Source organism: Ischnura elegans, chromosome 11 (genome assembly GCF_921293095.1).
Source record: "Ischnura elegans chromosome 11, ioIscEleg1.1, whole genome shotgun sequence".
Taxonomy (NCBI): Eukaryota; Metazoa; Arthropoda; class Insecta; order Odonata; family Coenagrionidae; genus Ischnura; species Ischnura elegans.
The window spans coordinates 81,290,876-81,303,429 of NC_060256.1; the positions used below are offsets into that span (position 1 = coordinate 81,290,876).

At 40.4% G+C, this 12,554-nt stretch overlaps 1 protein-coding gene across 3 annotated transcripts in view; it reads right to left on the reverse strand.

Moving 5' to 3' along the window:
- Positions 1-12,554, reverse strand: part of LOC124168540 (homeobox protein homothorax) — an 822,993-nt gene that overhangs the window by 23,447 nt on the left and 786,992 nt on the right. The gene's annotated exons all lie outside the window — the stretch shown is intronic.

The following is a 12,554-nucleotide window of genomic DNA, read 5'->3' on the forward strand; positions in this document are numbered from 1 at the left end:
TTTACGGAAGAGAAGAGAAAAGAAGATATGATAGACAAGAGCAGGGTATGGCTTCTTAAAGTAGGGAGGGCAGAAAGAAACAATTTTTTTCAAAAAGGAAAAAGGGTAGGACTTAAAGAGATGGCAAACCCGATAAATTTTTAACTTAAATATTTAAAAAAAATATGGAAGAGACTGATGAATTCAATCAATAGAAAATAGTTACACCACACGCATTAATATACAGACGACAACCAAGATTTTGGCTATATACAATCACTACGAATTGATAACAGCGGAGGTATCCTTTGAAATATTTTAAATAACCTGAAATTAATTTTGTACCTCATTTTTATTCAACGATAAAGATGGTATTACGAAATTTTGAGGTTTTTTTAGCCAATTCGGTTAAAACTGAAGAAAATACCTCATAATTAAACGTTTGAGGTAATTTCTAAATTTATCTTTGCAAACAAAGTTCGAAGGTTAAAAAACAAAATAATATAGCTACAAAACAATATTTTGAAATGAGTTGGTTATATTTAGGAAAATAAATATTTATCGAGTTCGCCAATACAGGATTATGGGTTGACCACAGAGAGAAAGACAGTAGGGAAAGTTAACTACAAAAAATATACACTTCAAACTAAAAACATAAAATATTCCTTTAAGGTTGGTCATCAACGGCTCGGCGGACATCGTTCCTAGCCCCTGATAGAAGTGAGAGAAGACCTGTATCATTCTCATTGAAGTTCAGCGAGGGCGCGAGACTGATATGGTTAGGAGATTTGGGTTGAGGTCAAGGAGAGGCTGAGAGGTTTTGAAAGCGTATGCAAGCAGTAAAAGCGGAGGAAAGAGGATTAGGCAGCAGTCCTTAGCGATAACAGAGCAGCAGGAAAGAAATTTGAGGGCAAGAAATACAAAGGGAGAAAAGAGACTTATCTCAAGGAATTTTTAACTCGTTCAATTATACTCAAAAAATTACAATAGTGTGGCAACTATGTGTAATGGGAGGTGCAGAACTTTTCACGCGAAGGCCAAATCCGCAATATGACCCAAAAATGGAAGTATTGAATGCAAAATTTACATAATATCTAAAAGGTTTAAGTGAAATAATTTTCAATGTAGATGGATATTCAAATAAAAAAGTTATCTCCCGATCAGATTGTCAATCAAACTTTTATCTTCATAATTAGAGAAAAATCTACCCCATATTAGGCTTTAAATATTTTGGTTGAAGAAGTTATTTTAGCAATTATTTAATATCAAATAGTAGGAATTTTCTAGTTGATCCATTCTTTTCTTTCATACAAATTTAGCAAAGTATAATCTAAATAAGTGACTAGAGCAATATTTAAAGGAACGAATTGCACAAATCCACCAATTATGTTGGGAAAAACGTAAAATAATGCATTTTAACATGAACAATCATCCCTAATCATGATATTCAAAGACGATCCACTGGATCAGAAGGGAAAATAATGAAGGAACTAACAAAAAGGATTGCGGGTACAAGGGGAAGCAGAGAAAAGACCGAAGCATATAACGGACAAAAGCTGGGAGGTTTTGGCAAGGATACTCTAGTGTATGTTTTCCGTGATAATGTCAGAATACTGTGTAATCCTTGCGAAGTATATTTGCCCGGAGTCGTGAAAATTAAAGGAAATGTTAACGTTTAAAAAAAATTTGCTGCTTTTGCTGGCTCGCGAGTGACATGATTCAAAATTATTTTTTCGGGATTTTGATAAGGTTTCAGGATGAGTTGGAAGGAGTTGGATGTTGCTCCCATTTATTTTGTAATAATGAGAGGGATGGGCAGGTATGATAAGTGACGGGCAGGAAGGAAGGATATTTTTTTGCTGTCGAGGTGGAAAAAGGTATGTGAGGCAGATATGGAAGAGGAGGATGAAGGATAGATATCGTCCCGCTAACTTACCGCTCGCGCCCGCTCGGTTAGATTGGTCTATGAGGGGCTGCACGATTCTCCGCCTTGCGTTGATGAACCTAGAAAATGGGAACGTGGTAGCATGGGACAGGGTTGAAGTGGAGATAGGAGTTTAAAAAAAGAAGGAACAAGGGTTGAGTGACATAAAGACAAAGATAATACAAAACACACACTCCGGCATGAGACATTATCAGTGTCTGTTATCAAATTAACTACATGCACACAAAATGACAAAAAACTTATTTACTTGGAACATGAATACGTCACTTGGTTGAAAATACAAAATTCTGAGAGCAGGGAAATTATAAATTAAATTAATTATTGAATTTTCCTTATATTTTCTTGAAATCAGACTGAAATAATTACTAGTTTGCTCTCTCCATATTAAAAACAATGGATTATTAATAAATTGCAATATGTTCATTTGAAATGAATGTTCAAATAATATGACGATATATTAAAGTACATTCAAAGAGATAATAGGTATACAACACCAGGGAAGAGACCATTAGGCAATAAACGGGAAATATTCGAGATCGCCATTGTCATTTGAGGACACATATATATTGCATAATATGGCTAAAATTAATTGCAGCTAACATTCTGTTTATGCGATTCAAGCGCATCGAGTATCAACCTAAGAGTGAATTTGGCTTTGAGTAACGGCATTAGAAGCGCAGTTCATGCATTATTAGCAAAACATTTGAAATATTGAGGAATAATAGACTAAGACTAAAAGAACTAATGCCCATTCCACGCGGAAGACTAAATATCCATTTTGATAAACTTGATAAGTCCCTCCTGAGCTGGCGAAAATTTGGCATTGTACCGGTATGGAAGAGAGGCCTCACTTACGCTGACTCCTTAGCCCAATAGAAGTAGTTAGTTTAGTGTCGGATGCCTGTCGTCATTCATATTCGCAACGAGGAATTTATAAGACTAAATCTAGACTGGTATTGAGTGGCTCAAATTTTACAGAGTAAAACTGTCACCAATAAATATCAAAAGCAACACCCAACCAGGATAAAAAATATACATCGTGATCTCGTACGTTTTCTTTAAAATTATTTTAGCTACAAATTAAGTTTTACGGATTTTCAGTGAAAATTTTCAAGAATCAAGTTTCTGCAGCAATACCATTTTAGTAGGCTAAGAAAGCACATTTCCAGAGAATTTTTTAACATCGTCCCACGTCAAGATAAAATACGCATTAGATGATGGCAAACTGAGCACCAATGCGTCCCCTTTATAACGTCAAATAGAAAATGAGGTGATTCTACACATGGGCATACCCAGCGAGGGGTAGGGGGAGGCAGCTGCCCCCCACAACCCCTAGAAGCAAAAGACGCAAAAGTCTTTAAGCAAAATCAGTGTTGAATTAAAACGAAAGTATTCAACAAATTTTCTTCAAACCCACGAAAAATGATACGTATTAGTATAAGATAAGTTACTAAAATAAAACTAGTTTTTTCAAGGAAATAATCTCATTAATTAATAAACCGCTGTTATAATTTTCTTAAAATGCTGGTTTCATTCACCTTTTCGATGCTAAAATGTCCCAACTTGGCTTGCCTCCCCTAGACCATGGCTTACCCTCCACTAGACCATGGCTTGCCCCTCATTAGTGATGATCCTGGGTACGCCCCTGATTCTACACCAAAATTTCAACAAACACCAAATTCATGCGTGTCTACTAGCTTAAAGACTCGCGCGTGACTAACTTGAGTTGCGCACCGCGTTCCTTTTTTTCTTCGGTATTTCTGTCACGCGCGGAAGGATAGCGGGAACAAGTGATAAAGAGTTGCCATGCTAGGGATCCAAGGGAGACGAAGGGAAAATGCCAAAATAAGATTAATGATCACCGAAGGCGCAACACGATTGCGCCAGCTGATGTTCTCTGCACTTGCTCTCCGGAACCAGCCACGCGTCACCCACTCCGTGTACACGAGCGAAGCAATTTAGGGGACAGGGAGGAACAGAGGGGAGAATTGGAAGAAGCCAAAACTTTTGAGACTACTACAAACCTTCCTCAACTGGCAACTGATGCACCACTTTATTTATGGGTACGATGCTTCATTTTCGAAAATAGGAACGAAAGATTTTTAATTCTCGCAAGTCAACATTTTCCGGCTTCGTCCGCGTATATTGAAAAAGATTTACAAGAGCTTCGCCAGCTATCCAGATGGCGTCCTCACGTGATGTATTGCAAGAATCTATGTGGTCCTCTCTTATATTCTCCAAGTAAACTGCCCTGAATCTCAGTGAAGTTAAATAATATTTCGTGGTGAGCATAATGTACAAATACTAAATGCTATTTGGTCATATAGTTCTTTTTTGGACCAGAAACTACCCAATCAAAGAGTCAATAATATAATAAGTGTAATTAGATACTCCTCATCCCACAGATTTCATCAATATCAATATGAAAAAAGAGTAATTACTCGCGAAAAGAGAACAAACTTATGTTTCCTTAAGAATCAAAAAACGCTCCCAGTATAAAATCCAAGTGATATTGAAAATATGCTGAGACGATTTCCACAGAGATAGACAGTCCCGTTTAAACTAAACTAGACTTAAAAAACCACCACAGGCTTCCTCAATTATTTTTAACCCTGGCGATCACGCAGTACCCTTAGCCTTCCCGATTTTTCTGATGCTATCCACAAACACTCTGCCTTTTTTTTAAATCCTAGTCCCAACCAAATCACACCAACCTATTCCCAGCACTCTGTTAGAAGTATTTTTTCTTCCAACTCCCCAAACCTACGTTCTTCACACTGTACCCACCCTAGTTTTTTTCTCTGCAAGCACGACAAAACCCAATCCATCCCATAACGCCTCGAATACTCCGAGAAAAAAAAACTGCTACACAGTTATCAACGGTCGGGAGCATTAATTGCAAAATCGATAATTTCGAGCATCTCTAAATATTCAAGTCTGGTGTCTGACTCTGATGGTGGGGGCGATGGATGTGACTTGGCACAAGGGGTGGCTACGAAAGATAGGTCTTGCTGGGAGGGAAAGAGAGGTATTACGGAGTCAGGGCCGTGTGAAAAGAGAAGTTTTGGAGATGGGGGGAGAGGAAATTAGAAAAAAATCCACGTTACTGATGGGGGAAGAAGGTGGGAGGGGGGGGGGAAGGAAAAATAACGCATTCGTATCTCTTTCCGTGATTATTTTTTTTAATGGCTTCGTAAAACGGGTGAGAGGGGGGTCTTCGTTCCTCAAATCTCCAATTCTTTCCCTCTTTTCCTCCCTCCTTCCTTGCATTCTCCGCTCAACTCGTTAGCGTAGCCGAGAGACCATTAGCCGCGCCGCGAATGTCGGCTTGAATAGGAGGCCAGGGCCCGTGCGGCAATCTTCACTTCCTCCGCCCGCGTTTCACATTGCTAAACCCGGTGGATATTATATGACTCCTCTGAGACGTATACGGAATTGTACTACATCAAAAATGAACAATAAAACCAGGTTAAAAGGCACCCTAAATATTTGTACCCACCAAGGACCATTCATTAGTTGCTACATTCTGCCTCTGCGGTTATATATCATCCATTAAAACACAAATATTAAGTACATATGCTGATAAATTGTCAAAATACTTGGCATTCGTAATAAAAGCCAACATGTAAACTTCCAACCTGAATTAATTTCTTTTTATTTTCCGAAATAAATTAATTTTAGCTGTGATGATGGCGCAAATTTGCTGAACATGAAGTCCGTTAAACATAATATTAGTGTGAAATTTTACAAGGAGTTTTCGTGATTTCAATCCATCCATCAGATTCAGACGATCACAAAACAAATTCAGCGCTCTTCCTCTCCTCAGAAAATGCTCTCATTATTCGTGCATTTTGAAGTTAAACTGGTATATCAATAAGTATTTGAAGAAACGTTCGTATGAGAAAACAGAAAAAAACGTTGATATTTTTGCGTTAAGTTTGAGAGAAAATATATTACCAACGACTTCTTTGTGTGTTTTTTTAGGTATGAAGTGCATCGCCAATTCATGATAAAGTAGACAGCAGAGTATCTCATTTCTTAAGAAGCATTTTATTATTTTCACAAACTAGCCATTTACAATTCGAGATTACTAAATTGTTATCCCTACGAAATTAATAAAATAATAGGTCACTTCGGTAGGTAAAATAAAGGGAAGACATATGAATGAAGCAGGTCCAACAAGGCAGGAAAAATACCCCAACGAATCGCAAACACTGAATGGTTACCAACACCACAGTCATGGAACTGGAGTCGATTCACGTGCGAAACATCTTCTTTTGATTTATCTCTTGGGGCGCTAGTGGTGAAAGAAACAACGCGCCGGAATCAGAACAGAAATGACTCATGAAGTGTCAAAGGCCGTGTATGTTTTAGTGAGTGCGGACGTGGAGGCAATTTCGATGTTTTACGGCTCATTTCAAACGGCCATCACAACCCTCCGCTTTCGGGGAGAGAATTTTAAACTCGTTAGCACCGATCCCGAGGAGAGGGAGACAGCCTTACGAAGCCATAACCGAAGCGGCGATATCGGAAATAAAGGCGTTCGATTCCTTTACGAGCTTTCGCGAAACGAAGAAGACATAACGTAGCGTCTTCCTACCATTCCTTTTCCCATCCCCACTACGTACGACTTTCTTAGTTCCCGAAACTCCCGCCTCCGCGGAGGGCGTGGCTGATCCGCCTATAAGCCCCGCCCACTTTCCCCTACCACCAAGATTCCCCCCACTCCCTTCCCCCTTATAAACTCACACATCCCCTTCCAACTTCCCCTACTCTTCCCCCCTCCCAACAAGAAAGGACGCGGACCAGTTTCCACAGACCGCCTCCCAAACGCCGGCGTGAGCGGCCGCCGCGTGGCGGTACCTGACGGCCACCGGCGGAACTATCACAGCGTGCCGCGTCTCCCGTTAGGAAGGGGATGATGTTTATAAGGGAGGGGGTGGAGAGGAAGGAAGCGTCCTCCTTTGGGAAGGGGGTGAGTCAAACGGGGTTGCATTAATCTCCTGTGCGACGTGAGATAAACAAACAGGGAGTGGAGGATTGGAACGTTTAGGCCAAGTGTCGAGCACGAGTTAAGACGGGAGTAAGGACGGGTTTGACTAAATCGCTTTCCTTGCCCGCCTCGAAGCGATAAACAATCCATTCCCTCGCGGGGAGCAAGACTTGATGGCGTTGAGAAGGCATACGAGTTGACCGCGGGTCAAATATTCAGGTTCTTAAAGAGATAAGCGATTGGAGCTTATCCCTACTTCTAGTCCCTCCAAAGGCAGAAGGGGGAACCGTCACCTAAGCAGAACTAACTTTTTCTCTCGTGAGATTTCGAGTATTTTAAATTACTATGAAAAATAAAGGAAACGATGAATTTGGAATTTTCGTCTTAACATAATTGAGTGGGTGAGAAGCCAAGAGGTATGTTATTTCTTTTTTTACACAGAGTTAGGTTCAGGAATTAGCTACAGAAAAAAAACGAGATCAATTAGATGCTTCGTAGTACATTTTAATTTTCACTCGATGTCAGCACAGAACAGACACTCACTTGTGTCCCTTGGTAACCAAGTTTTTGTGCATTTCTTCCAACAATTAACTTTATCTAACTCTTTTGAGAAAAAAATCACATGTACCCCTTAGCTTCTCATTCCCGTCAATTGTTAATATCATGCAAATGCCTGAGGAAGTTACTAAGAAATGGATCACACAAATATTTTTTGCAATGAATTAGTGAACCGCAAGAAAGTGAAGGAGTGATATATATTGAAATTGATGAAAATTAATCTCCAATGCATATTAGCATGAAAATGGTCGAAAATGTTATCATTATTTATGAATGCAACTTCACCTAATATTAATAAGGTTTTGTTTTATACACCGATATATTTATGACTTCGTAAGTTGAAGGCTGGCGATAAAAGACTGCGGACTCTATAGTATAACACAAGAACCCATAAAATGTACTTCCCATTCCGCGGCTCCATTGTCTACGGCTGAATAAGGAAGAAACACAGAAATCACATCAAGGCAATTTTTTTCTCCTCTCCTGAGAAGCACTCTATGCGGCAATATATTTCGTCCCATGAAAGTGCACTGTCACAGCGAGGGAGTTAATCATAGCGGGGACAAAGCCTTTGGAATCCATTGATGGCCAAAAACGAGACATAGCCATGCGCTACGAGTCCGCGTAATCCTGTATTTGAATCGTAAAAAAGATGAAGGGGATTTGGTCGGAAGGAAGAAGGGAAGGGACCCAGCGAAAGACCTCGCTGGACGCTGCGCATGGACGCGGTCCAATCACATTGTCACACGGAGCGAATCCAGATACTCCCACTGCGTTCGCTCCACTACTAGACCGGAAAATACTACGCATGAGCTACATTCTTAAAAATTCCAACTCGGTCTCAATCATAAGCACGATTCAATTTGAAGAGTAATTTGGATGAATATAGTGGTTAGCTACCGAAACGTGGATAATTTTCTTTGGACTGATGAGCCCATTTTATACACTATCGAAAAATAAATTTATTATTTGAGACAGCAATTATAAAATATCTAGGGAAATAATTTCCACATGCACATAAATTCCACTTCAACAGTAAATACTTTTTTGATTTTTATCAAGCCCAGTGATTTTGCATGAGAAGTTTCGCTTATAGAAAATAACTACCAGATTATTAGAATGAGGCTTATTACATAAAAGGTACAAAACTGGCTGTTGCGCTATTGTTACTAATATCACGAGATTTTATCGCCTTAAATCAACTCCCTCATTTCTAACTTGCTTGTTGTTATTACGTCTAATCAATTGCCGGATAAGTGGATACGGTCACTCTGATGAAGATCTTTACTTATCAATCACCCAAACTAAATAAGATCGACTACAGATAGCGCGTCCAAAGTTAGTTAAAAAGCCTAACCTGGCACTTCTCTCTCACCACCAAAACTTTCTTTGGTACGTATGTGCGACTAAACCTTCAATAGATGGACGTCTGTGGGGTGAAACATTGCCCAATTCATTGAAGTGCATGAAAAAAAAGGTGACTAGGTGCCTCAAGTAGCCGCCAGAGAGAACTGGTGGGGTTATAAATTTTCTTATTAATGAAGGTAGAACGTGATCCGACATGCGATGAATGAAAAGAAAAATATATTCACAGGACACAAAGATAGGGGTGGATTTGTGAGTATTTCAGCCTAGTAAATTGCAAAGTAAGAGGAGAAATAGGTGATAGGGATGATGTCAATGGGGTTAATGCGTTTTTATGGCGAAATGAGGAGTTACCAGGGTGAAGCGCTGAATTGCATATCGATATTGCAAGGCAAGTAATGCGCGTGAAATACTGCTCTTCCTTGTCATTGAAAACCATATTACGCTCCCATATTTCGTCCATATTTTTAGGTAGTCCAGACTTTATGAGAGAAAAAACACTCTACCTGCTGAATAAATCCATACGATCAATAGGATCATGGTATCATTTTATTTTACGGGGGAGTCGTGGCTGCATAAAACGCATACACTATGAGAAAGTCCTTTCTTCACCATGGCCATACTCTACAGGCCAAAAAGAATTTTTAAAATATATTTCATCACGTTATTTTAAATAGTGTTGACGATTTCAACTGCATAACATTTAAAAATCAACCCTGCATTAAGCAATGCTTCACATTCATCACGCATAAATGTGCACGATGAATTAAATATACTCGCTAGCCTATTCATGTTTCATGACAAAAAGTCACCCTTTACCATATTTTGGATTTAATATCAGAAAAACTATTCCGTATATTAGGTTTGAATTAATAGATAAACATCGCTTTCAGTGACTGACCCCATTCAGTTACTTGACATGATATGGATTCGGGAATGGAGTAGGCTCATGCATATTTCCAAAACAACTGAGATACCCTGAGAAAACGAAAGCCTGATATCCATTTATTTTACGATCATTTGACCGTAAGCAAGTGGATGACATTTAAATCCAGTGAATCGAGCAATTTCAATGTAAACGAAATAAAAGCGGAGGTAAAGGTAAGAATTGAAACTTGAACTTCTTGAACAAATTTAAGTTCTCATCTTCAACGGAGGGATGAATTCCGGCCTGGGCTCAAGACACGTATCCGATGGGATAGTTGCTTCGTCGTAACTTCCCACGTGGTCAAGTGTGCAAGGAATGGATGAAGGATAGGAGGAGGGGTAGGCTGTGGGATTCGTCCAAGCGGCAGATATGAAATTCAGATGATCGCAGAATCGGCGCGCGAGGTGGCGAGACGGAACAAGCCCAGCCGAGGAGAAGACGAAGGAGGGAGGCCCTGGGAGCCAAAGTGGTCGAGTATGGACAACTGGAGGGAAGGGCGGAAAATGTGATGGAGAGGTGTAAGAGAGTAGCGATAGTTCTCATTGCTCAATGCAGGAGGGCGTCGATAATTCGGACCAATTGTTACCGGGCATCAGTATACTTCGGTCCGAGTTCTTTTAACTCAACCAAAAAAGGACCAGTTGATACTTTAAAAATAAAGAAAATTTGCTAAAAATTGTAAAGGACGTAATTTACTTTAGTAAAACAGTTGAATAATGATAGGAGGTAAGTTAAATTATTCGTAATGCTCTTGGCCCTTTCATTATGTGAAGATATTAAATAGCCGTTTAGTGAAAAATGATTGTATATTGCAGGTGTTTTTCGTCAGATGCGATTCCAGATCAATGACAGTCCTGATTATTGAAGATTATTCGGATCACTTGTTGCCCGATAAAATTAGCCCTAAAATAATAAATCAACTTACGCATTTCAACGCCTTGGCACCATCAGAAGAAAGTATATTTATTGCGCACTTCTTCCAGATGATGATGAATCCCATGCGCAGATGCCAGTTCGCGATCAACAACATTGTGCGTAATTACCACTATATCTCATTCTTTATAAGGCGAATTAGGAAACCGCTAAGGGATCGTAAGAAATGAAATGCCTCGCATTCCAAGGATATCAATACTATTTATATTGGTACATCTGTATAATATCAGAGTTAAAAAGAAACTGGGAATAAAGGACACTACTCCTGTAGGGGTATCACACCAGGGAATCCTCCTCCTTGACGCTTTGTAAGAAAAGGAGTTTCCAGAAAAGTGGAACGTGACAGTCGGAGAGTGTATAAACATATCCAAGTTTAGGAATAAATCTACATATACCTACATCTAAATACTACCCCACAAGCCACCTAAAAAGGCGTGTGGCAGGGGGTGTTAGGACACCATCCGTTTACCTATGAAAAGCAAACGCTCAAACAAAATTACGATTACAACACGATGTGTATGATTCTGGATAATATGAGGGCCAAAGGAAACGGGGAATAATGGACACTACTCCTGCAGGGGTATTGCATCAGGGAATCCTCCTTCTTGACGCTTCGTAAGAAAAGGAGAGTCTCCAGCGAAGTGGAATAAGACATCGCCGGCGAGTGTGCGGAGGAGACAGAATGGAGATGGGGGCGGCCCATGGGGAGGGGAGAGGAGACCACGGGAATAAAATAAGAGGAGATTTTTAGGGGGAAAGAAGAGGTTCCGGTGGTCGTTTCATTGACACACTCGAGCGCACTGAGGGTTGGGAGAGACCACGGGGGCTGCAGCAGCCGAGGAGTAACCAAGGGGGAGGAAAAAGGAAGAAGTGGAAGAGATGGACGTCCGCCTCCTCCACACCGCCCCCAGACGTCTCTCTCCCTGCCCCCGAGGAGGGAAGACGGGAGGCGGGCGAGCAATACCGGAGATGTGGAAATGTTTTCCGGTCGATACCGAAGTGTCAGGCGTGGCGTGATGTGGGGGTGGCCTATATTCTCAGGGGGATGCGAGATAAGTGGGAGGAAGTGAAAGGGGGTGGGAGGTGGTCCCAGGTCCGGAGTTTGGCGGAGGAGATATCTATGTCCTGGGGAGCTCCGGTCACGGTTGCGGTTGAGGAGATGAGGCTGGGATGGACCCGCGGGAGACGCGGCCAATCTCCGTCGCCGAAGGGTTTAATCAACGCCTTAGGAGGGCCATCGTGGCCGCCCCGAGGACCAAATGAAGACCCATTCCCACTAATAAAAGGAAGATGGAATCTCAATCCTGAGCTCCTGCATACGTGTTGAAATTTGGTTATGCGACAGCATTATTGCCTGTACTTCCAGTGTCTGTTTGCGCAAAAATTGTGAAGATATGGTAGCAGTACTATATTTTCTATTTTCCAGTTTTTTTATTCGTCCCTTAGACGTATTTATTTAGATTAAAATTATACCACCATATTTTATACCATTCATTTTTATTAAATAAATACCGAATCAATAGTAGCTGAATTTCTTAACAATCATTAGCTACATCAATTCACTCCTTTACTTTTGAGCAACAACTCAGCAAACAAGTGATTTACGAACAAGCTTAGGTAGATATCTATAAAAGATTCCTATTGCTAAAATAATTTCAATATTCATTACAGCTATCTCGCATACAGTGAGTCAACAAGTACCTTCTTCCAAAAGTATTTTTAACCAGTGGCACACATGTATTCTTAGCAAAATGGCTTCCGCACGCGACAACTAGCAAACAAGCGAGCCGAAAAAGCTCTCTCCCAAGACTTGCTCAACCCTCAAAAAGGATTTTTTTCCTTCCACCCTTTCG